Here is a 25,639-nt window from a genome sequence, read left to right as displayed (position 1 = left end):
TAACTGGCACCAGAAACATTATCAATACAACGGAACCAGAATCGATTGAAAATTTATGTAGTAAAACGTCAGTGATAGACTAATTACTATTAAAATGACAATACCGTTTAGAATACAACTGATACGTTTGGTCTACGCCTACAAAAATACGTTAAGATAAACAAATGCGTAGTCGAAGTTCTTGAATTCTTTAAATTCATAATTATCATCATTATATGAATATATTTATATAAATGAAATATAAAAATGCACAAATCACCAGATTATTTTTCATTTCCACAGAGTATAGTCAACTTGACATGTTTATCTGTAACATCAGCTTTCTCAAAAGAAAATTAATTTTAAACAATCAATTGGACTTCGTGAGTCCTAGGTTTTCACCCAACGTAACCAGAAGTAAAACCGGAAGTAGATATTTGAACTCTTCCTGTATAGGTTATTCCACGAATATACGACTGTTTTGGATTACTTCGACAACGAATATTTTACTGTGCAAGTAGAAGTATGAAGGTAAATTGGTCTAATCATTATTCCAATAAAAAGGATCTACTATAGTCGGTTCGCTATATTTACGCGGGTTTCGGATTAAAAATTTTATTGTAAGTACCCAGTTTTAATTACCTCTTTGCTCTGCTCTTTGGTGAAATATCAACTGGTCAAATGAAATGAAAAATAATCCATAACTTTTTTTAATTAAATAATAATGGAAAATCTTTTATATAATTGACAGTATAATAAGGAGAATTACTTCATTAATGGAGTCTAATGTGGCTAATATAAACCTAATAATAATTTTATATTACACTTCACACAGAAAATATGGTCTATGTATATTTGTTCCATGGAGAGAATTTCTAATGAAAAATAAAAAAAATTAACTTGCCAACAAAAATGAAAATCAGTCATTATCATCAAAAATATCATAATCGTCATCATCATCTCTGTCATCACCATTAATTGTTATTATGATTGGACTTATTTCGTTTATTTTATTTTCACGAGTCCGCCAATCTTCTATTAGTTTCTCGCACTTGAATATACAGTTGCACCACACTTCTGGAGTTACAATTGAAAGTGCCTTTCGCCAAGTTTCCCGAACTGCATCGTCGCTATAACCGTTAGGCCCAATATGGTTGTCATAATATTGTTTTGCTATTCCCCATATATATTCGATGGGATTAAACTGGCAATGATACGGTGGCAGACGTAAAACTTGATGACCGTAACTTTCAATAATCTAATCTACAACAAAGGTTTTTGGTTTTGCGTGGATATTTGCCAAGCGTAATAATTCTGATTTTAAAATATGTTGTGTAAATGGTATATGTTCCTTTGTCAAACATTCTTTAATTTTATTAACAGTCCAAGAATTCGTTGGACTTTTGTTTAATACTTCAGAATGGTAAGGTGCATTGTCTAAAATAATTACGCTGGGCTCACTTAAACCTGTAAGAAGTTTTTCATGTAATCATTTTACAAACATTTCTGTGTTCATATTATCGTGATAGTCACTTGATTTTGATTTAGATGAAAATATTAAATCAGCACCTTCTATAAAACCCGATTTCCCTCCTGCATGTAAAATTATGTGACGCTTCCCTTCTCCATCAGTATGTTTGATAGACTTTACGTTATCATCTTGCCATATTCTCTTGGTTGCACCCCTAGAAAATATCCATGTTTCTTCTAAATATATAAAATTTGCCCTTTCTTCTTTTAATTTAGAATATTTTCTTAGAAAGTTAATTCTTTTATGCACAACAGAACTTCTTTCACAAAGGGCTTTTCTGTTATCCTCCTTTTGAAATTTGAAACCCAAATTATGTATCACTTGCCATAGACTTGTTCTGCCAATTTCGTCAAATTTTCTATCTTTTAATTCCGAGAGAATTGTATTTAAGGTCACATGTTCCTTGTTGGCTCGCATTCGATAAATGGTATGACGAATTTCAAATTTTTTTCCATCTGGAATATTTTCTGTTTTCAATGATAGGCGAGTTTTTCGGTGATCTTCTTTCGGCCGTTCATTATTGCGATTTTGTAATACTCCTCTTAGTTTGGTTTCACTAATTCCTAGAGCATCACATACGCGTTGTTGAACAGACATTACCGATTTTAAAGGACCGCCATTTTCTTTTTCATCCGTAAAATACTTATGTACACTACAAATTAGACTATCTACATTTAACACACGTCTATAATGCCTATCTTATACGCATTTTTAAATATTTCCACCAAACATACAATGTCAACACTGGCAAAGAATCAATTCAACTGCAATATTGTAACAAATTTATGTTACAATAATGTTATTGTTATTGTTATTGTTATTGTCTAATGTTATTTTAATGTATTTTAAAATATGACCATTAATGCAGTTTTTATCTAATTTTCTGGGAAGTCGTTTACTGCAACTTGTTATAAATTAGTCATTAGCATAATTTTGTTAATCCGAAACCCGCGTAAATATAGCGAACCGACAAAATTTATTGTGAAATTTAATCCGAAAATAACAAAAATTTTTACACAAATGCTACTATAAATAAATATAATGACAGACATTTGAGTAAGCTTTCCGTGAAATATAAACACCAAAGAGGCGTGCCGGGTTTCTTTGATATTACACTATTTTATTACTTTATTAGGTACTACAACTGTGATAAAAATGAAATATACTATTTTTAATATAAATGAAAAGAAATTGGCAGAACGATGGTTCAGAAACCAGAAAAAGGATATAATATTTCACTTTGTTAGTTTTAAATATTTGTTTGCTTTTAGTGGATGTACTCTTAAAAGTTCCGAAAGTATCGGGTATAACATACCGGCTATTGATAGTTAAAGTAACAAGTCGTTACAGATATTAAAAAGTAACGAAAATTATATATACAGTTTCATATATCGCCGACTGATTATGGCTGTGAATCTGATCGTTGATGATAGTTTTAGGAGATTAGGAGAATAAGAGAATAAGTAAGTTTTTTTTGTTTTTTTTTAATACTAATTGAATATTCGACTAAATAAATTACACTATTTGATCACTTAAGTATTGTTACACTTCGTTTAAATAACTTAATTCAAAAACCAACTTGTTTACAATACTAAACTCAATGATAGTAATTATATACTTCAAAATCTGAATTACTGTTCTATAAACTATTAACTCTATATTTATATCATAACTTCATATTTAAATCTAAGGTTTATATTTGTCATAACAGTATTTTAAAAATGGGGAGAATTTACTATTGTACAATTCAGCACATTGGGCCATTTGAATCGATACCTTAAAGCGAATTTAAAACAGTCGTATATTCGTGGAATGGAGTATAACTTTGCGTCGATTCATATACGATTTCAGTAATTTTAAGTCATTTTTACCAAACTTCCGGTCATAACTTTTTAACCGAAAGTGATATAAAAGCCGATGTTCCCGTCTCGCTAAGGTGCGTCGAATAATATATCACTTGTACTATTTCGGCGACTTTTAAACAATATTTCCATCTTTGTGTTATAAGTTCTTATTCTGCAACTCATTTGCTATATTCTATATGTTCCAATAACGGAGGGAGTGTACGGATAGATGATAGACAGAAAGACATGGATAATTCAAGGTTTTCACATGTTGTAAAATAGGTGAAATCAAAACCATTTCTGTGTACAAACAATTTTTATATCTACCTAAGAGAAGATTTATTACTAAATTTCGGTTAGGCATAGTGAATAATAAGACGTCCCATTATCTGCTTTTTATTGAAGATAAATCGATTACTTTCTTGTTGTGTTTTTCTTCTTCTTCAAGTTACATCTCCTAGCGGAGGTTGAAAATCATCATGGCTATGCGGATCTTGCTGACCGCCGCTCTACATAGTTCTGCTCTACTGAATTCATTGAAATGGATCCAAATTCGCATGGATCCATGATATTCGTAGGATTCCCCCGTAACACCAAAATTCAAAGGCGACCAATTTATTTATATGTACTTGTTGAAGCGAAGCCTCTATACTGGAGTTGTATTACTTTCTTCCTCTACAGTAAAATGCTGAGACGAGCTTCACGGAACTAGCGCCACAAGATGGCGTCGTCACGGATAGCGTCATAGAATAGCGGTTATTAATATAGATCGGCCGGACTTTATCCCTTTATCGTCCTTTCGCCTTACGTACGTATAATACCTAAGTTTTATTATGCGGGAAAACGTACTTATTCATGTAAATAATAAAGTTTTCCACATGTTGCTTTTAACATGTTAACCGCCAAAGAGGGTAGTATAAATTCTTCTCCTAGGACCATATTCTGTTTTTATTTTAATTAGTCATATAATATCATAATTAACTCATGTCAAATTTTTTAAATAAATGCTTGTAACATTTTATGAAAAACGCCATTTTGAAATTGAGAACCAACATTCGGTATGCAGAGCGCAAGCATGGCTTCGGCCGTGAGACTCGTAAGTCAGTTCTCACATCGTTGCAAGTCTTGACCTGCTTTTTATGTTTGATTCATAGTTATACATTTACCGTCAGGGAGAGTACATTTCGATAAACAACGAGTGATTATTACAAAAAATATTTGGTTTATATTGGCAAGCTTCGTGTTTGCCTTATAAAAAAAAATCGGAGATATCGGTTTTCTTTTGAGACCTTGAGTTGCGCACCAGTGCAATTCCTAGACTTCCAGGTCTCAAAATCCATAAGACTGTACACCCTCCCAGATCTTGGTAGCTTAGGTTTTAGCGCACACTATCGAATGAGATGGTCAATATTGGAGTGTATTGGAGTATTCGAACTACGTATTGGAAGGAGAATGTCTTGGCTTAAAATTTTAAGGAAGTGGTTTAATATGTGTTCCAGTCAATTATTTAGGACAGCTGTGAATAAGATTAGAATCGCCATTAATGATTTTCAACCTACTACAGAAGCGACAACTTTAAGAAGGAGTACTCAGAATTATTGAATGCATTTTATCAAATCTCCTACCAGAACTAAGAAATGAGGAACTCATGTGGCTATAACATGATTTCTTTTTTTTTCTTTGTCTTATTCGATACTTAACGAGTCACGGAGAGGATCACCATGGAAAGAAAATATTAGAAAGAATATATTCAAAAAAAAAATCTTAATGTTGTGGCAGTAACAACTAAGACTAAGCTAAATTCCACAAGAAAACTAAATTCCTGTAGCTGGCTGTATACCATGTATAACAAAAAATTTATTTAAAAATTCCTTTATAAAAGCTATAATTTTAAAAAACCCTATCGGGCTACATCACAGAACGTTTTCGAAATTAATATTCCATCATTAGTGCTATCCTAAAAGTATAACCTTCTTAAAGTGCCCTCTCCTCAATGGAGGTTGGCTACTACAATTTTAAACTCTTCTCTATCTTCAGCTGTTCTTACTAGCTGTTCAAAATTTAGCCCTGTACATTGTCGGATGTTTCTGAGCCACGATAGTTTTTTCCTTCCTAGGCCTCTCTTTCCCTCGATTTTTCCTTTCACTATAAGTTGGGCATATTGGTACTTATTATTTCTCAGTACGTGGCCTAGGTATGATGTTTTTCTAACTTTTACTGTGTTAAAAAGTTCTCCTTCCTTGCCTATTCTATGCAGCACTTCTTCGTTTGAGGTATGCGATGTCCATGAAATTTTGAGTATTCTCCGGTAGATCCACATTTCAAAGGCCTCCAATTTATTTACGGTTGATATTTTAAGGGTCCACGTTTCAACTGCATATAGAAGAGTCGACCAGACGTAGCATTTTGATAAACGTAGTTGAATTTCGAGTTTTATTCGAGAATCACAAAGCAGTTTTTTTATTTTTTCGAAACATTTACTGGCCTGTTCTATTCTCGATCTTATTTCTAGATCAGGATTTAGGCTGCTATCGATCCAACATCCCAGGTACTTAAATCTATTGACCTGTTCTAAAATGTGCCCATTTATTGTGCAAGGTTGAGGTACGTTTTGGTTTTTTCGGATTGACATCACTTTGGTTTTTTCAATGTTTATTTTCATACCAAAGTGCTCACAGGTCGAGTTGGTCTTGTCGATGAGTCGTTGTAGACCTAAGTCGGAATCAGCAATTAACACTGTATCATCGGCGTATCTGGTGCTGTTGATATTTACGCCATTCACCTTGACTCCATCCTTGGAATCCTCCAATGCTTCTTTAAATAGAAACTCGGAGTAAAGATTAAACAGCAGAGGTGACAGAACACATCCTTGTCTAACTCCCCTCCTAATTTCTACTTCTGCGGATGTGAAACCTTCGATCCTAACTCTGGCGTTTTGGTTCCAGTAGAAGTTTTTTAAGAATTTGATGTCTTTTCCATCTAAACCGACTTCTTGCAAACGTTCTAATAGTAGGTCGTGTCTTACTCTATCAAATGCTTTTTCGAAGTCTATAAAGCATATAAATATATCTTTCTGTTGATCGTAGCATTTTTGGGCGAGAACTAGTAAACTGAACAGGGCTTCTCTCGTTCCCATGCCGGCTCTGAATCCAAACTGATCGTCTCCGATGATTGTTTCGCACTTTCTATAGATACGATTATGTACGATTTTTAGTAGGACTTTTACTGCATGACTCATAAGGCTTATCAGACGGAACTCATTGCAGTGTTGTGGGTTTGGCTTTTTTGGTAGTGGGATGAATATTGACTCCAGCCAATCTTGGGGTATTTTACCTGTATCATAAATGCGATTGAATAAAAGGACAAATATTTCGATATTTTAGTATTAGTTTTTTAATAGTATATCTTTTATAAAGGAATTTTTTAATAAATATTTTTACTAAGCTAAATGTTTCGTTCAAATATCAAAACTTGTTAAAATTGTTTCAGAAACAAATGTCTTCGAATTATATGTAGCACTTTATAAATAAACAAAACCATTGATGTAGATCTGTAATTTCTAAGAGCTAAATAAACTATCATAAGAATTAAAATAGGTGAGTCCCTATTTTCAAAATACCAGGAAATGAAGAGTGTACATACCACAAAACGTAGGTATATAGAAGAATAAAGAAAAAAAAATGATACACCTTCTCTATTATCACTTAGCTCGCCAGAAGTGTACATAATATTTTCTCTCGTTCTTAGAAATGCTCTCATGCTAATACAAGTTTTTTCTTGTTACCGAAGATTTTAATTTGACTCTCTTCCGGTCTTTTCCCTCGTGTTCTCTTAATAGTATATACAGTAATAAACCCGTATAAAATATACGCAAATTGTAAATAGATTAGGTAAAAAAATATTAACATTTTTAAAAGTCAAACAAAAAAACTTGTAGAAAATTAATTGTAGCTTTGTTGGTTGACTTACATCAATTGAATACACCAATTAAAAGACTTGTATATTTAAGGAAAAGGAAAATGTTCTCTAAAACGTTAATTTCGTGATTGTGTCAGTCCACGATCTGTCCTATTTATTTTTGAATGGAATTAGAATCTTTTGAAATTACATTTCGCTCTCAGATATGACGCTTTGTATTAATTTAAGAAGAAGACTTTTTATGAGATATAAATTAAGCTGTTGTCGTTTTTATGATGGGATTTTTCACATTTTTCGTTTATCAAGATGTTTTCTTTAAACGGTTAGTAATTTCTTATTAAATCTAATAATTTTCTTTTAATGAGTTCGTTTTTTATTATTTGGTAAAAAAATGTAATTCTGGTAAACGTATGGCTTATAACTTTGTCAAAACAAATTTGCTTTGAGATTTGTAGCTAAGTCTAATTCATTTCTCTATATAGTTCATATATTTTTAGGACCATAAAAGAGCTGAAAATATAAAATGATGCTGAAAAAATGGATGAAATTTTTAGCGTTGTGCTCAAAAACTTAACTTAGCCAGAGCCCAAAAATTTAATGGCAGTTATTAGTGACTACTTCGAAAAACTTCGACAGATTTTATATGAGAAAGGCTTCGCATGGAAACCTGCTCAAATTTACATGGACGAAAAATGCCAGCTTACATTGAATCACCAACAAATTGTATTGGCTAGTAAAGATACTAGAGGGGGTCATATCGTTGCACCAGAGTACGGCGAAAATGTAATAATCGTGGCATGTGCCAACTGCATAGGCAACAACATTCCGTCACTTATAATTATGAAAGGGCAAAGGGTTAAGAATGGTATTAAATACTTCCAGCAGGAACAAAAATTATATATGACAGCACAAGTATTTATAGAGTAGTAAGATCACTTCTGCCGATTCAAAAATCCTGGAACATGCCTTTTAATTTGTAGCCGAACCAGAAATTGAACCAATTGGTAAAAAGGCTGCAAAAAAGTGAGACAGACACATGTGACGGACTAAGTTCAAGTTTTATTTCCAATGGTTTTCTGATTAAAAGTTACCGGAGTTAAAAGTATTAAGAAAAAAAAAAACGTCGACAGATCATTAATGCGACAACACAAAAAGTTACCAGATATTTATTTAGTGCAGAATCTCATAGCTCAGCAAAACCAAAACAGAATTTAAAAAAAGGGTCATGCCTGTTTCTTGTATGATTAAGATAGAGTAGGATTAACAAAAGGCCTAAAGGATTAACGACAAGGAAATATTTGTATGTCCTCGGTGTGTGTAAATATGCTATGTATGTACTTAATATATTAAGACATTTTTGGTTTTGATATTATTATAAGTTTCTTTCACTAAACTTGTAAAATTGTGAAGTGTGCAACAGTGTTCTAACGGGAAAACATTTTTTAATGCAGTGTACTAAATATAACAGTGAACGACTCAAATATAGCATACCCAACTCACTACGAGATGCCATAGAAGAAAAAAGAGATACCCAAAGAATATTTTCTTATCTTAAAGACTGTCAACTTCTTCAAAAGATTTAAAACATACATTGTAATACACATACATATTATTATTATTGTAAACTAATGTATATATGTACACTAATTGTATCAACTGAGACACACACACAAACACACCAACTGTGACATTAATCTTAATACGCATGGTTAATGCGTTATTAAAAAAAACTTGTAAACTGTATTTGTTCTTTAATTCTTCGGTTTATAATTGATGGTTCACGTCAATTTTTGTGTTCTAAATAAGGCCAAATATTCAAGATTTATTCAATGTTACAATTTAATATGAAATAAAAATGCCACCATGCAGATCAAGCTGGACGAAAGCACAAAAACTAATCCCATAAGACAACAACGGGGAATAAGACAAGGAGACACCATCTCTCCCAAACTATTTACCCTTGCTCTAGAAGACATTTTTAAGAAACTAGAATGGAGCAACAAGGATATCAACGTCGCCGGATCATACTTAAATCACTTGAGATTCGCAGATGACATAGTTTTAATAGCCGATAATATCCAGGAACTAAATGATATGTTACAACAATTGAATGCAGTTTCAGGAGCGGTAGGCTTAAAAATGAACTACAACAAAACAAAAATACTAAGCCGAGACCAGACAAATATAACAATACAAAATCATACCATAGAAAATGTTGAACATTATGTATATCTAGGTCTTGTCATCAAACTGGGAAAACCAAATCAACATGCTGATATTAAAAGAAGAACACAACTGGCATGGGGCGCTTTCGGCAAACTAGCATATATCTTGAAAAACACCTCCATTCCTGTAAACTTAAAGCAAAAGGTGTATAACACATGCATACTACCAGTTTGTACCTACGGCTTGGAGACAGTAGCCTTACCAAAAAATCTGCTATAAAATTAGAAACAACGCAAAGAGCAATGGAACGAATCATGCTTGGAATATCACTAAGAGACAAGATTAGAAACACCAAGATAAGACGTAGAACGAATATTAGGGATATTGTGGAAGAAATTACAAAAATAAAATGGAGCTGGGTAGGTTACGTAGCCCGATATAATGACAACAGGTGGAAACGGAGAATTCTAGAATGGAGACCAAGGACGACAACAAGAAGCATGGGAAGACCTCAAAAAAGATGGGTAGATGACATAAGAGCAGTGGCAGGCAAACAGTGGATTAGATTGGCGCAAGATAGAGAAAGATGGAAGCAATTGGGAGAGACCTACATTCAGGAGTGGATGGAAAATGGTTGACAAAGAGACAATTTAATATTTCTTTAATTATTTGTTAAGTTTTTCATCCCTGAATTCGGTAGGTAATATGTTAAACAATGTGGATACAAGACTTTTACCCACATATGGTTGCTGAATAAAATATTACAGACATTTATACCTTAACGTGGCCTGATTTGGCGTCCGCTTAAAGTTTTTTTCAGGCAACTCCGAAATAGTGTAAATAGATTTTACGTAAATGGGGGCAGTAGAAATGAAAATAAGATCAGTGCCAGATGATTCTGACAACAGTGAGTTAGATGAAGATGATGCTATTGATGATTCCTCTTATATACAGTCTGGCAATAGAGATGTATATGTAAGTATATTTTTTAGAATCTTTTCGATAGTTTCTTTTCTAATATCAATATTTTTTTATCTGCAAATCTGGAAGAATGTCATCACAAGAATTGAAATGTACTTTAAACATGTGCTTTAATATACTAATTTATTATATATATATTAAACCAATTATATTAATATAAGCGTACATTTATGTTTAGAAAAGTTTTCCAATTAATTTTAAATATTATGTTTTCCATTTCATCTGTTTTTGAATTGCCCCGGTGTGATGTTGTGAGAGACAGTAAGATTTAGAACAGGATTAGAACTTATCCCTTCACCGTTAACGTCTTGGACAGTAGACAGAAGTGATTAATGTGGCTCGACACACGCTGAAAACGGAAATACGAATTGGTTTAACATTTTTGAACTTTTTAAGTCTGGCCTTTAAAAATCGTAGCTATTTGTCTCACCCTCTCTTATTTCCTTAGATAAACGCTAAACACAAAAAGTTAGAGAGAAGTAGGGTAGGTTGTGTGTTTCAAGGTTAAAGTCAACGGGGAGAGTGGAGGTGTTATCGGAAGAGATAAAAAGGGTGGAACTAAGCTTTATATTACGGTAATCGTATTTCTTGAAAAAGAATTGGCTTATTCGTTTTTTATGTAAGGTACTAATCTTTGAAAAAAAAAAAAGATTTTAATATATTTTCTCACATTTCTTAGCCAAGGGGCTGGTTTGACATTAGTTACTCTTGTTCCAAATATTTTCCAACCGGTATTTCTCACACTTTGCATTATGTTGTTGCTAAAGCATCTGGTGTAACTCCTTTTGTTGTTTGCCGAGATGAAAACAGCTAAGATAACAGTAATTTATCCAAGTAGGTATTTTTATTTTTTTTGTTCTAGTTCGTTTTAAATCGAATTTTTACGGTCTAAAATTGTAAAAGATTGATTATAACTGATATATACCGATTTTTCTAGTATTGTTACATAACATTTTTTATCCAACAACATCTAGAAAGTAGTAATACGAATACAAGGAATTTCTTCGCAGTTGTGAAACCACTGACATATTATAAAGCAGTCCCTGGTTTGTTTACAACAGTCAACTACGTCAAATAGTTTGTTCTCCATTTGTGTTACTTACTACTGATACGAGATCAGCATCCAATACTAGCCTGGGCAATGAAGACCAGGTAATTAGAACCCCTGCTTTTTTTATTTCGAAGAAGGTTTAGCATCAGAAGTTTTTATGGCTTTAATTATCTGATGACCTAAGCAAAGTAAATATAATTGACACAAAACCGAGAAACTACGGAAGATTTGTGTAGGTAGTTAAGATGATAATCAGAAGACACATATCCAGATGCTGAGACAACAATATATCCCTGACTATAGAATACGGAACAGCCTTCTTTAGATACCGATAAGCACAAAAAAGGGAAAAGACGTTAGAAATAGCAAACAATTCTGTTCTTATTTCATCTTTCTCTGCTGCTTTAATGTCTTCCTTTATTCTGGTCCAGTAGGAGTCTATATCTGTCTGGCCTTGTTTATTTACATTTTGATTCCTTAGCCTGTTGGTATTGTTTTCCGAGTACCGTTCTACAATTGTCGCATCTCTCAGCTTTTGCACATTCCATTTTTTTGTATCAGTTTTATTTTTTTACTGCTATTTGAAATTCTAGCCCTCAATGTTATGATCACTAGGCAATGATTTGAGTCTATGTTTGCGTAATTACTATTTAAATGGGAATAAGCCACAATTAAAGGTTAAAGTACGTTTATTGACGTTTCAATTTCCACTTCGGAAATCGTTCTCAAAATACAAACATTAGTAAATTAATTGTATTATATATTAATTAATATTAATTTACTAATGTTTGTATTTTGAGAACGATTTCCGAAGTGGAAATTGAAACGTCAAGAAACGTACTTTAACCTTTAATTGTGGCTTATTCCCATTTAAATAGTAATTACTTTAAAATGCCACAAGAAAATAGCTTCAGAACAATACTATGTTTGCGGCTCTCTAACCTCTGCAGTTTATAATGCCTGTTCCATGCCTTGAATCTATTAAGATGTGATCACTCTGACTCGTTCTTCTTCCATCAGGAGAAGTCCAGGACATCTCCTGTAGGCTTGCTCTAGGTCTTCGAAGAACTGTTCTTTTATTTTCTCTGGTTTGTCATTAGTTAGGCATGTGCATTGATCAAACTGATATTAAAGAATTTCCCTTTTAAGCGCAAATAGCACATTCTTTGATTGTAGGCTTTAAAGTCCTTAAATAATAAAGTCCCTTTATAATAACAATAAATAAGTCCCTTTGTTATTCGGTTTACAATTAATCCCACCCCCTCTATGTGTTGGCTTTCATTGCAGCTATAATATAATGAAATGGGTTCTCTTGTCAAGAGTGCCAGTTCTCATCCACCGCATTTCCTGCAGAGCTAATACATTTACTTTGTACGTGTTCTCTATGTCCAGTAAAGATGTGAGTGCTCCAGTTCAGTACACATACGGAATGCAACAACTTGGGGTTAAAATTCATAGAAATCTTTCTGCTCTAAAGTTGACACGCCAAAAAACTGCCGGTCGTATCAAAAAGGGAGACCCTCTGTAGTAGTCTTTACTGGAAATCCTAGTGGATATTCAACCGCATTAAAACTGACGCAGCTCAAATTAACACGAACAAAATAAAATCTACTAACGACTAACTGTGAACTGTGTAAGTATGTAGAACAAAAAATGATGAAACCCTTTCTGTCATACCCTAGGTACAGGTATCCTCCAACCTATGCTATAGACGGTCTATATTCCACCAAAATTAAAATAAGATACACGTCCACATTCGCAAAGTAAAAGTAAGTGTGGAAATCTATAAATTCAACGTAGAAAATCATAAGCATGTTAAAAAGTAGATTAATTTATTTAACAAAGGCTGCACAAGTAACACTCAGGATAGAAACGCGAGTTGGACATTGTCTGACATCTGAGAAAAGCTTCTCCAATAGGTTAAAAAAGTTATGTCAGAAAGATTTGGGTTTATGAATTCATATATAAGAGTATATACACTTTAGTAGTGGTACTTCATAAGTACTTCATAGTAATTTATAATGGTAGTTTATAATTAATGTATTAAGGGCATGGACACATATATTATACCTATTGGTTTGCTTAATCATATGTACAAACGTACATCACAATATGTTTCTTGGTAGCCCATACATATGCACTTAAAAAGGGTTACCACCTATAAAATAATAAACAAATTAGGCTCATCCAAAGAAAAACAAAAAGATAACTGTTTGAAATCCCTATTAGAGGTACAATTAAAAACGGAAAAAAACGCGAAAGATCTGAAATATGCGACATTACCTGCCGAATTGGAAAACTAAATTTGAACTAGGCTGATCATGTAACAAGAATGATTGATGACAAGTAACTGAAGAACATGTTTGAATGCAGAACGGCCAGAATAGATAAGTAAGATAACACAAATTCTGGATACATGATATGAAAGATTAAAAATAGATTAAATCCAAGCAGAACAAAACAGAAATGAGTGGCCACTTTTGAAGGAAAAGCAGTGATTCCCTTTACTGCTTTCACATGTATATGGTTTGTTCTTGTTTAATTAAATTCAACTCTTATTAATTAATACATTCAATTTTTATACCCTTTTATCATTTTTATCTGATTTTCATCGTAGACATTTTACAAATTACATTGGTTTCATTTTTAACGTTTTCTTTTTGAATTTATCTAAATTGTGTTCAAATGTACATACAACACATGAAAACGTATTATCTCATTCTGGCTCACTCCGATGATTACAAATTTTTTATTTTTCAGATTAATGAAGGACCTTCGTAAATAAATCGTGCAATTTAGCTCTGATTTTAACGAGATTTCAGAGGAAAAAAGTAAAAGGTGTTTTTTGATAAATCTCCCGTAGTAGGTGTAACAAATTAGAACGTCTAATGTAAGCAATATGAAATTTTGGATCAGGGGAGTTGGCAGATACATTAAATTTGAGCAGTATACATTTTTCATTTCGTAAAAGTCAAGGATAAAAATTTCAAATTAAATATTATTATTAGTCATATAAGTACCTTGAAGTTATAATTACTAAAGAGGGCACTAGTGAGACTGAAATTGGAGAGTATGTAGAGTAAGTGACAAAATAACTCAATTACATGCTGTGGAACAGAAATTAGATAAGATATAAAAATCAGAATATACAAGACAATAGTCGAAAGCATCGCAACTTATGGAACTGAGGTCTGGTAAATGACAGAATTGGAAAAGGACTGTATGTGTATGACTTATACAAACTTCTAAAATATAAGTCAAACTGGCAACAGGTGTATATTTTCAAAAAACTTGATAGTGTGTATTAATTTTTATTAAAATCTGCAAGTACTTTCAGCATGTCACATACCATCTTCAGAGTTTCCTATAAAGAACAATTCTTTAAGCGTAATTTTTATATTAATTACAAATATAAAAAAACCTCTTATAGGATGTTATAAATACCTTAGAGAAAAGTAATTACCAACACAAAACACATTAAAAGGCCAAAGCATTTTTTGTAGGGATTAAAATTTAATTTATTAAATTTTAAAACGAACAATCTTTTAATATGTCTTTTTAATGTGTTCTGTGTTGGCAATTACTGTTCTATGAGGTATTTATAATTTTCTATAAGACGTCAGTTTTTAATCTTTGTAATTAATATATACTTTTAAAGTATTATTCTTTATAGGAAGCTTTAAAAATGACATGTGACATGCTGAAAGTACTTAGCAAATTTTAATACAAATTTTATACACTAAAAAGTTTTGAAAATATACACCTGTCACCAGTTTGACCTATAAATGACAGAATGTTTAAAAAAGAAGCTACTCTCAATAGAAATGGGGTTTTGGAGACGCTGTTGTAGGCTAACACTTTAGAACCAAATAAAAAATGACGAGATAGAGAAAACTTCATTTGGGAAATCTGAGCCTGGTGGCAATTCTGTAATTTTCTGGTTTTTTTGATTGGGTTGTCGAAGATGGTTACAGTTCGTTAAGACCAGTAATGACTTTCGAAATTTTACCCATCGGCACAGAGAGCAGACAAAAAAAAGTCGCAATACGCCGAGACTCGGCTACGTGAGTTTGATAAGTACCTAGTTTACAGGCCGAGTTTATTTCTTCCACTAAAACATTTCCGATAATTTTGCTGCGCATCAAGTGGGCGCGGGCGTGCCGATTGTAAGATTTTCAAAGTCGTTCCTAGTATTGACAAAGTTATGTTTCTCTTAAGTTGGGGTTTCATCCTATTACCATGATTTTGTTAATTTTTAGGCCGAGATCGGCGTCGTCTTGGCTAGTTTGTTTAGTAGAAGTTGGAAGTAGAAATACTTAAATTTAAATAAGTTTATTAAAATAATTTTTCATTAAAACGTGCATCTGGTCTTCCAAACAAAGATAATTTTTTATATTTACTTAACCGTAATTAATGGTGTAATACAAAGAAAAACAGAACACGAAAAGGCATTTAATAGAACACCTATATAAATTTTCTGGTGGTCACTGAACACAAAGGGGGTTTTGGTGGAAATATAAACATAATGAGATAAGATTTATAATGAGAAATAAGATGAATGCCATATCGATGTTATGCTCCAACCAGGGAAGACCGACCGGTAATTTATGGACGAGGAAGGTGTTTTTGGTGAAAAACCCTGCGGTCTCGAATATTATCGTGGTGACGCGGAGGAATTCTGTGCCCAACTTCTAGTTCCAAGGTATCTTTTGAACATTTTTCATACCCCCTTCCCTAAAAGACGAAAAAAAGGAGGGTATAGAAAAATCCTTATTTATTCTTATTATTGCTAGATCGGATATCAAAGAAATTTCACTTTCGTGTTACCAACAGATGCTGGTGTCAACAGGAATTACCAAAACTGAATTACAACCAATTCTAGACAACCAGAGAGACTCCTGAAGAGCCTGAAGGTATAAAACTAAATGAAGGTACATAAATTAATAAATAAAGGAAAGAAACGATTTATTCGTGAATGGTGTTACTAATACAAATAGGATGATAACTTTGAATGGTCAAATGTTTTGAAAAAATAATAGCTTTAGATATCTAGGATAAATATTAAAGAGCAATATTGGATGTTATATAAGGTTGGGGCACGCGGATGACCTGGTTATCCACTCAGAGGTCCAAAATCATAAAATCTACCAGACGAGAGAATTTAGAGTGATTGCGTCCATTAAGCCCAAATGGTACACATCTAAATCTGGTAAGTAACGTAGAGTATCTGGGGAAATATTAGTATCGAATATTGTTCTGATGCTATTAGAGAATAGAGGTTTACTTGAAATCAGCAGATAGAACGAATAACCAATAGAACGGTAATTACGTTAATAGTGTCCAGAAGCCCTCATGGAAAAATGTGGGGTTTAAAAATAGAAATGTTATATGGGATTTATAACATGGTATTAAAACCAACAAAAACATATGCATTAGGCGTATGATGATCAACGGTGCATCAAAAAGGGCCATTCTCAAACTCAGCAAAGTATAAAGACATTTTTTATTAGTGTAGTGTTGGGTTCCTTATACCCTAACTAAGTTGTGCCAGGACGAGATGCCCGAGGGGTTAGACTTTTGATACTTCATCCCGTTACAACTCCGAGGCGGTCGGCGTCCAACTAAGAACCTTTCCTCTGTCAATCCAGACATCAGGATGGAAGGGCTGGTTAAGGCAAAGAATTTTTCCTGATGCCCTGCTATCACCCGATTCCCATTCTTCCTCCCACATATTCATCGAGAAAACCACACTCACAGGTACCACCAAAGATTTTCAACCCTCTGCCTTAGCTAGGCTGCGATAGTTCGAACCCCACCGAGATGCTACTAGCTCGTTTTAGAACTCCGTTGCGAGTTCTCTTTCCTCTCTTTCTTTTGAAGTAAGCAGCTTCCTGCCAATTTGTGGATATGTCCACTATCACTTAACTCTCACCACCATTTTTACCACCATTTCTGTCACAGAATTAAAAATTCTTCAGTCAAACTTTCTTTCAAACTTCTCTTTCATTCGCCTAAAGTTCAAGGCGCAAAGACCTGCTTGCCTTGAGTTCACAGAAACTTGGAGTTCTAGAGCAGCTGTGAAGACTCTATTTGACTTCCCTCCTTTTCAGATTATCATAAGGGGAAGGCAAAAATATAATATTTTAGACTGCGAGAAAACCTAAGCAATGTAGTGATTAGATCAGAATATATTAACATCATAAATAATATCAGGAATACCCAATGAACAATAACTTCTGACGATATGTTACCCAGATAGAGGCTTAAAGTACCTTTCCAAGCAGATATCTATTCAAGAGTGGCAGGCTTGCAGTCAGGTTATAATGGTACACAAAAAAGTCTAAAACTGCAAAAAGGTCGGTTGTAGTATTCATTCAGTATATTTCATATAACATTCAGTAATGGTGGAAATGTTAACATTTCGATTGAACTGTGAATTCATTATTATTATTGTATAAGGAACCTAACACTACACTAATAAAAAATATACGTCTATGTTCCAGGTAAAAATGTATGGAATTCTACACTATGCAAAAGAACATACAAGCTTTCGAACTGTAGTGGATGAATAAAGCCACAAATAGTCTAGCGGCCATGTGGGCTCTTATAAGCCTTAAGGTGGACTCTAGGTTAGTGTGATAATGCCGAGAAGAACTCACACTAGGTCACTGGGAATAAGCGGCAATAAAAGAGCTTGAATTAATGAAATTGCCTGAATCCGAAGACTCTCAGTGGAAAAATATACCAGGTTAAGTAAGTTGCAAAATAGATATTGGACAGACATGCGTTAATAAGATTGAAGTGCTGTGGAGAACAAGCAGAAATCAGCTCAGAGTCGTATCAGGCTTCCTTGCTGGATATAAACCAGTCAAGGGACACCTGCATATAACGAAATTGTTTCATGGAAACTTGAGCTGCAGCTTCTGCAGTAGAAGACCTGAAACAGTCACCATATCTTGCATTACGAAGAGGCATTAGATCGCAAGCTACAAACACTTTTTAAAGATTACCAAGTGACAAAAGCATATGGTACCCATCCACTAGACCTGTACAAGCTGGTACAGACTTCCAGAATTATGGAATGGGTATCACAAAATCTAATAAAACTGAAGTTAAATTTAGAGGTAAGATAAATAGGTCTGCCTTTAAATGATTTGGTTTTGTGATGAAGATTGAGTACTTAAAAATAACGGGATGATTTGAAAGAAAAGAAAGAGTTAAATTAACAATAAATATATTGGGAAAAGTGTTAGAATAAATATAATACCAAAATAAAATGACAAAATATGTTAAGATTGTTAGGTCACGTTTAATACACAGAAGATAAATAACTTTGGTTGAAGAAGGATAGAAGTGTAAACAAAAATATGGTAGCAAAGGTTTAGCCAAGACATATGTGCGAATGATTGGTTTGATTCAAGATAAAAATATATACAAAAACGGAGTTTAAGAAGTGTAATAAAAATTCATACTTTAAAGATTTTCCTAAGAGTAGTCCACAGCAGAATTAGACTCAAATGCGAGGAAGATCTCAAAGATACCCAATTTGGTTTTAGAAATGCTATGGGAACTAGGGAGACACTTTTTGCGCTAAACATCCTATTACAAAATGCCGTGATCAAAGAAAAGATGTATTTACATGCTTCGTTGACTTCGAAAAGGCATTCGATAAAGTACAGCACGTAAAATTAATGCAGAGGCTAAAAAATATAGAAATAGTTGACAAAGATATTCGTGTCAATAAAAATCTGTACTGAAATCAAACTACTATCGTAAAAATTGGTAACAATTACAAAGACAAAATCTCCATACAACGACGAGTCAGACAAGGTTGCATTTGATCTCCAACATTATTCAGTGTTTACTCGGACCAGTTAATTAAAAAGGCACTTGGGAGAGAGCCATATAGAATCAAAATCAACGGGGAACTATTTAATGTAATTAGATATGCGGACGAAAATAGTGAAAGTCTCCAGATTCTGCTTGATCATATTTACGAACTAGGAGAGGAAATCGGCATTAAAATAAACTCAAACCCAACCAAATTTTTAGTTTCAAATCGTAACCCACAGCCAGATGCAGATCTTCAATTAAATGGAGACCAAGTTGAAAAAGTTCACAAAAAGATAACATATGGTCAGATTTAAGAACAATGGGGCTACCCACTGACCCAACCATCATGGACGAACGTTCGAGATGGAAGCGAGTTGTGCAGTCAGGCTAGACTCACCCCGGGTTGTAGTGCAACGAGAAAAAAAAAGAAGAATGAATGAAGTCAAAACCGCCTAGGGATAAATGTAAAGAAAGTATGGTAACAGGTGATTAGAGATATATAGGTTGACAATTTCACTACGAAAAAATCATTGGCTTTATTACACCTGAAGTTAATGCTTATTTGATTTTTAGCTTAAAAATATTCGAGGTTTAGAAAAAATACAAAATGCAAGAATTTTTTTAAATATTATTACCATACAAATTTTTTAATCTCAGACATGAAAAAGTTAGTAGTTTAATAGTAGCAGATCTCAAAGGCTTAGCTATCAGTATCGTGAACGCTAAATAATTTTAATATGATATATAAAAGAATCCCTTGATAAAGTTGTAATGTTACAAGTAGGCCTTAGACCACCTTTATCATTTTTATCAGTTTTGATAGGCTTTTAAAATAACGGATTGAGCGATCTAAATAAATAAGATAAAATAAATGTTCACCTAAATATGACAAAAAGTTCCTTCCTGACCCTGACCTCACCTATTATGTCATTAAAAGATATTGTAAAAATCCTTGATATCAAATCTTCAATAAAATCTTTAAATTAGAACTAAATTTAAATATTTTCAATTTGCAACATACTCACTTTTGAAGTTGAAAAACAAAAAATTCTCCACTTGATCACAATGTATTTAAAATTCGACAAATCACTTTGATCACCTCACGATCAACATTTTCAAATAATTCCACTGTTGTGAACTGATGAAAATAATTTCAATATTTCATAATTTCACAATCTCGTGAAATCCTCAGTCGTTGGATAAATTTATATATTTATATACACAAAAATTTTATTGTTACTAATTGTTGCGTTAATAAAAATTGTCGCGTGTTGTACAGGGAGATCCTTGTCAAATCATTCATTTTGAATATTTAGAATAAATTACTTTTTCCATAAAAAAAAAAACGAGAAGGTTGTATAGTTGGGTAATGTTTCAGAAAATGTAAATTAACTTTAAAACCACACCCTGAACATCAATTGCAAATTTAATAATTCATGATTGTTTGTTATTTAATGCCTAGGTTTGGTGTTCCCAACATTATAATAACTGCGTACCACCTGAAGGTTTTTAAAGATTTAGGAGTACCAATATTACCAGGAGGTCTGTGGGTACAATTCTAAAGAAGCCTCTCCTGAACCTATTTTGTTTAGAAACACATTTTCTATGGAGATCACAAACATGTCCATAAATTTACTTTATTTTTAAATAAGTAATAAAACTTTATAATATTATTCATTTACTTTTCCCTGAAGACTGATGTACAGCGTGTTGAGTCTATCAAAAATGTCAGCTAGATATGCCAATATTGACAACTATTTTTCATCACAGAATAAGTTGTTCATGCCAATATATTTTTTCAGTTAGAAGCTTTAAAACTTTATACTTTAGTTCGGAAATACGGGTGAAAATTTTCTCTAGCCTTTATGAAATTAATAACTTTCACAGCATCTGATTAAACGGAGGTCTGATTTTCCAGCATGTCTTTTGCAGCTAATGCTGCCCGTTACATTACATAATGTATACTTCGGCATTCAGGAGCAACTTTCTTTATTTTTGCTGCTGGTTCTGTCAGTTTTACTAACATAGCTTTTTCTCCATCTGTGTCAAAACCAAAAAACTTTAATTCAGGAATGTCTAATTTTGAGCACATATTCATGAATCATGTTAAAATGAGTTCCGATGTATTGTTTAGATCAAGTGGTTTGTAAAACAAAAACTCTTCTATAACTTCTTCATCACCAAATCGTACATTGTACCTGTGTCTTGTTTGTTACGTCGCTTCGATGCTTTTTTCTACGTGCAAAAATGTTCAAAATATGTACTGTCTTGAGGTTTTAAATGAAGTTGTTCTTCAATATTGGCAGACAGATCGGCAATTCGACTTTTCACTGCGTTGGTTGGTAATAGTATTTTTTAATTTCTCTGGCTGCCTTTCTTCTAACACACCTTAGGCCATATCCACAATGGCAAGTAATAAAAGGGTCTTACCTCTTGTATGAGGCTTTCCGTCTTTTGAAATATTATTAGGTTAGTATCAGTATTTACAAAGCTTGTCATAGATTTATTTCCTTTCAAATAATTCAATCGGCTTACCAACCAAGAGAGACTGTTTTGTGTTTTGGTGACATATCAATAGAGAAGGCTTCATCCTTCGAATGGAAAGCGTTTAAAAACGAGCAACACATTGATGAATGAGATTGTCACTGTTTTCTGTGCCGAACTTCACAACAAACCCTACTGCAAGTAGGTTTAGGTATTTTAAAACTATCTTTTGAAGTCCTAAGTTTAACCAGAAGGCGTTTCATAGTTTATTATGGAAGCACAACAAAATCATTCATAAATGTTATATCTATCTGTCTAATCACCCCCTCCTCTATCTTTTCTCCTTCGTAAAGATGTGGTGGCGTCATGTAATTTGTTTGGCTATTTCTGTCCAATTATCTCTCTCCTCTGCGTGTTGCTCTGCTTCTGAGAATGAGTAACCAGTCATGTCCTTTATTTGGTTCCACCATCGTACTGGAGATCTTCCTTTAAATTTTTTACCCACTAGGTTACCTTCAACTATCATTCGCTCCTTGTCTTCTCTTCTTCTAGTTATATATCTCAGTATATTTTGGTTCTGAAAACCTAAGGTAATGGTATCTCCATTATGGCTGAAAAATCTAAGGCAATGGTATGGAAAATCAACTACATCGTTATTTAGAACTGATGTCAATAAAGTCACGATAGCGAATATGGTAGCCAACATGATATCCAACGATCGATAACGGTCATGGAACTAGAAGAAGATATTTTGGTTGATAGTTGTAATGAGTCTAGTTTTTATCATACGTTCTGCTTAAATTAAGTTATTTGTGCGATGGGCGGTCCATGGTATGCACAACATTCTACGGTAGACCCACATTTCAAATGCGATTATCGGCTTTTTTTATAGTCCAAGTTTCTGAAGCATACTTGGCGATAGGAAATATGAATGTTCGAACAAATTGTAATTTTATGTTTTTTGTGATAAGAGTGTTCTTCCAAATTTTTGTGAGTTTGGCTATAGCCGATCTGGCCATTGTGATATGTCGACTGATCTCGTCTTCGCATCCTGACCACTTCGTAACCTGCCCTGTTTTTTATCTCCGCTTGGTTGTTTCTGATTCTAACGATGATCATCACTTTGGTTTTCTGCATATTATTAAAAGAATTAAAAAAAAAATATTTTCACTATTATCTTTGACGATCTGTGTCTGCGGTTTGAATTCTGTTGCTAGATACTTGACTTTTAAGAAAAGTTCTCTAGATTCTTGGCGGTCAGCATGCTCCTCTAGTTGTACACATACGTTTTTAAAATAATTATTTTTGTTTCTTCTCTACAAGTGTTTTATAGTTGTATTTATGGTGCATATCTCTATTTCTTTTTGTTTTGAATTTCATCACCTAATCACCACTAGTCTCCTTAATGTAAACGCTTACATTGCTGGATTTAAAGTGACAATCGTGGAGCGGAACAATAAGTGAAGCGTGACAAAGGAGATAGTTGATACCCGGTTATTGGGACGGGGCCACGTGATGCGTTTTATTTTCGTATATACATAGTCAGAACTTTTTTAATAATAAAAAATTACATTTAAAAAAATCCTTTATAAAAGGGATAATATTAAAAACCCTATTGGGCTAAATCACAGAACGTTTTTGGAATTAATATTCCATCATCAGTGCTATCTTTTTTTTTATTTTCCGTCTTTATAGAGGGGAGGGGGTCTGGAATCTTCAAAAGACATCTCAGTCCAGGACGTCGCCTGACTGACCTTAATGCAGGATTCGTTCTTCGTACTCCCGGCGATAGTTCCTAAGATACTTTAAAATGCCCTTTCGTCACTAAAGGTCGATTCAAATACATCAGTCCCGTCACAGTCCCGGCGCCAAACCGGTCCCGTCTGGCCACAGAACTATTCGTTCGTCTATTCGCACACACCCGAAATGCATCAGTCTTCGGCGACCAATCTGTTGAAAAGATGGAAAGTTTCTCGGATGAAGAATTAGCAAATATTATTATTATTTCCTGCCAAATATTATTTCTAAAATTAATGTCCATGTATTTTAGATGCGACAAATCATATAAAACAATATATTTTCTCACACATTCTATTAATTGTTCGTCAATAATTTTATTTTGTTCACTTGTACCGGCCGTCATGTTCCTGGCAAAACCAAAAAATTCATTGCTGAGATTATAAAATCGGCCGGGCGATAGACGTGTCGAAACCTGACTGCTGTGAAACTGTTCGTCAACTGATGAATGTGAATGCCGGCGGCATATTTCTAATAAAGAATATTTTGTATGACGGATTGTTCGGTTCGGCGCCGGGACTGTGACGAGACGTGACTGATGTGTTTGAATCGACCTTTAGTCTACGCCGAACCAAGCGATCCGAAAGCGGAATGGCCGCTGTAAGGACGGCATCACTTCCAAAGTGCCTACCTTTATTCATTCATTCTCCATTCATACACATCCACACTCCATTCATCAGCCAAGAGGCTCCCTGTCTCGTTCCAGGTAGCGCGTAGAAGACCCTTATCGCTCCTATTACGGCCTCCTCACAGACGGGCATTTCCTCCTTTCCCACAGTCTGACTCACTCCTATCTAACTCATACAGTGTGACCCACTTCTCTAGCTTCAACTTCCAGCATCTTTCACTCTTACCCTTGCCGTTGGTCCAGCTGTCTTTCTTCCTCTTCCTTTTTCTTGATCGTTGAGTGCTATTTGGATGTACATGTTTTGAGCCACTAAATACTTGGGTAAAAACCCTTTAAATGTTATTAGATTAACTTTGGGTTACATTTTTTAAATTTATAAACTATGATGTTTAAGTTACAACAGGAGTAGATTACATGGCATGTAAGACTCCACTGAAGGTTGCCAGTCCTTAAGCGGCCACTATACTACTCGCGAAGTTGATCGAAGTTCAGCTAGTAAGAGAGTGTAGACAGGTACTTCATGCGACTTCGCTTCGCCTCGTTCTACTTCCGTTCTGTGTCGGATTTTCGCGTCCGAGTCAAATAGCCCGAAGTTTGAATACGAAGTGTCACATTACATTACTCGACTTCACGAGTATGTAGAGTCACCTCGCCTCGATTAACTTCACTTCGACACTTCGTCCGAAGAACTTCAATCGAGAGTGTAGACGGCGTTTTAGACGAAGTGTCTGTCAGGACTTGTTGATAGTAATTGTTGCTATCAAAAACAAATCAAAAGTTTTATTATATTATACAGATTTTCTAGTCAATTATGAAGGTCCCAAGTACAAGTGGTTAAAAAACTTTGAAGTAAGAAAATGCTTGTTTCTCCTCGTTTTTTGTATTTATTTCAATTTTGCAGCAAGGATTGAAACTTTTAACCAATTGTATTTTATATAAAATTCAATTTTCGCTATTTTATTTCTTTAAGACTTTGTTCCAAAATGAATGGTTTTAAAGTTATACTTAAGCAAGGAAAGTAGAAAAAAAAAGAGATTTTTAGTAATTTTTAAATATTTTAGATTTTTTATTAATATTTCCAACCTATTGAGAGGAAGGATATGTCAATTATTATTACTGAAGTTATTACACAACTTTTTCTGCAAAAATCACAGTGCCACCTCTCACATCTATTTTAAAACAGATTCGCCCTGGTCTAATATGTTTTTTTGACTAAATATCGCAGTATCATATACGCTTATTTACAATTTATATTACAATTTATAAACTTTAATTAATCAACATTTATTAAACAATGTTGGAAATTCCTAATGTCTAAAATGACCAATAAACAATTCCTGTTTAAATTCATCAAAAAGATGTGGAGCTCTTTCAGCCTAAACGGGGTTTTCTAATTTTTATTTGTCGCCAACTACTTAAAATCAAAC

At 33.6% G+C, this 25,639-nt stretch overlaps 1 protein-coding gene across 4 annotated transcripts in view; it reads right to left on the bottom strand.

Moving 5' to 3' along the window:
- The window catches only part of Dh44 (corticotropin-releasing diuretic hormone 44), a 445,815-nt gene that overhangs the window by 38,334 nt on the left and 381,842 nt on the right, over positions 1-25,639 (bottom strand). Inside the window, exon 1 of one of the 4 annotated variants that reach the window (XM_072520720.1) lies at positions 20,329-20,478. The exons of the other annotated variants lie outside the window; for them this stretch is intronic. The gene's annotated coding sequence lies outside the window, so the exon portion shown is untranslated. Of the gene's footprint in view, positions 1-20,328; positions 20,479-25,639 lie in introns of those variants that run through there. 4 annotated transcript variants of the gene reach the window in all.

This window comes from Diabrotica undecimpunctata, chromosome 1 (assembly GCF_040954645.1).
Source record: "Diabrotica undecimpunctata isolate CICGRU chromosome 1, icDiaUnde3, whole genome shotgun sequence".
Taxonomy (NCBI): Eukaryota; Metazoa; Arthropoda; class Insecta; order Coleoptera; family Chrysomelidae; genus Diabrotica; species Diabrotica undecimpunctata.
Note: the sequence above shows the minus strand (reverse complement) of the source record. Positions and strands in the feature narration are given on the sequence as shown.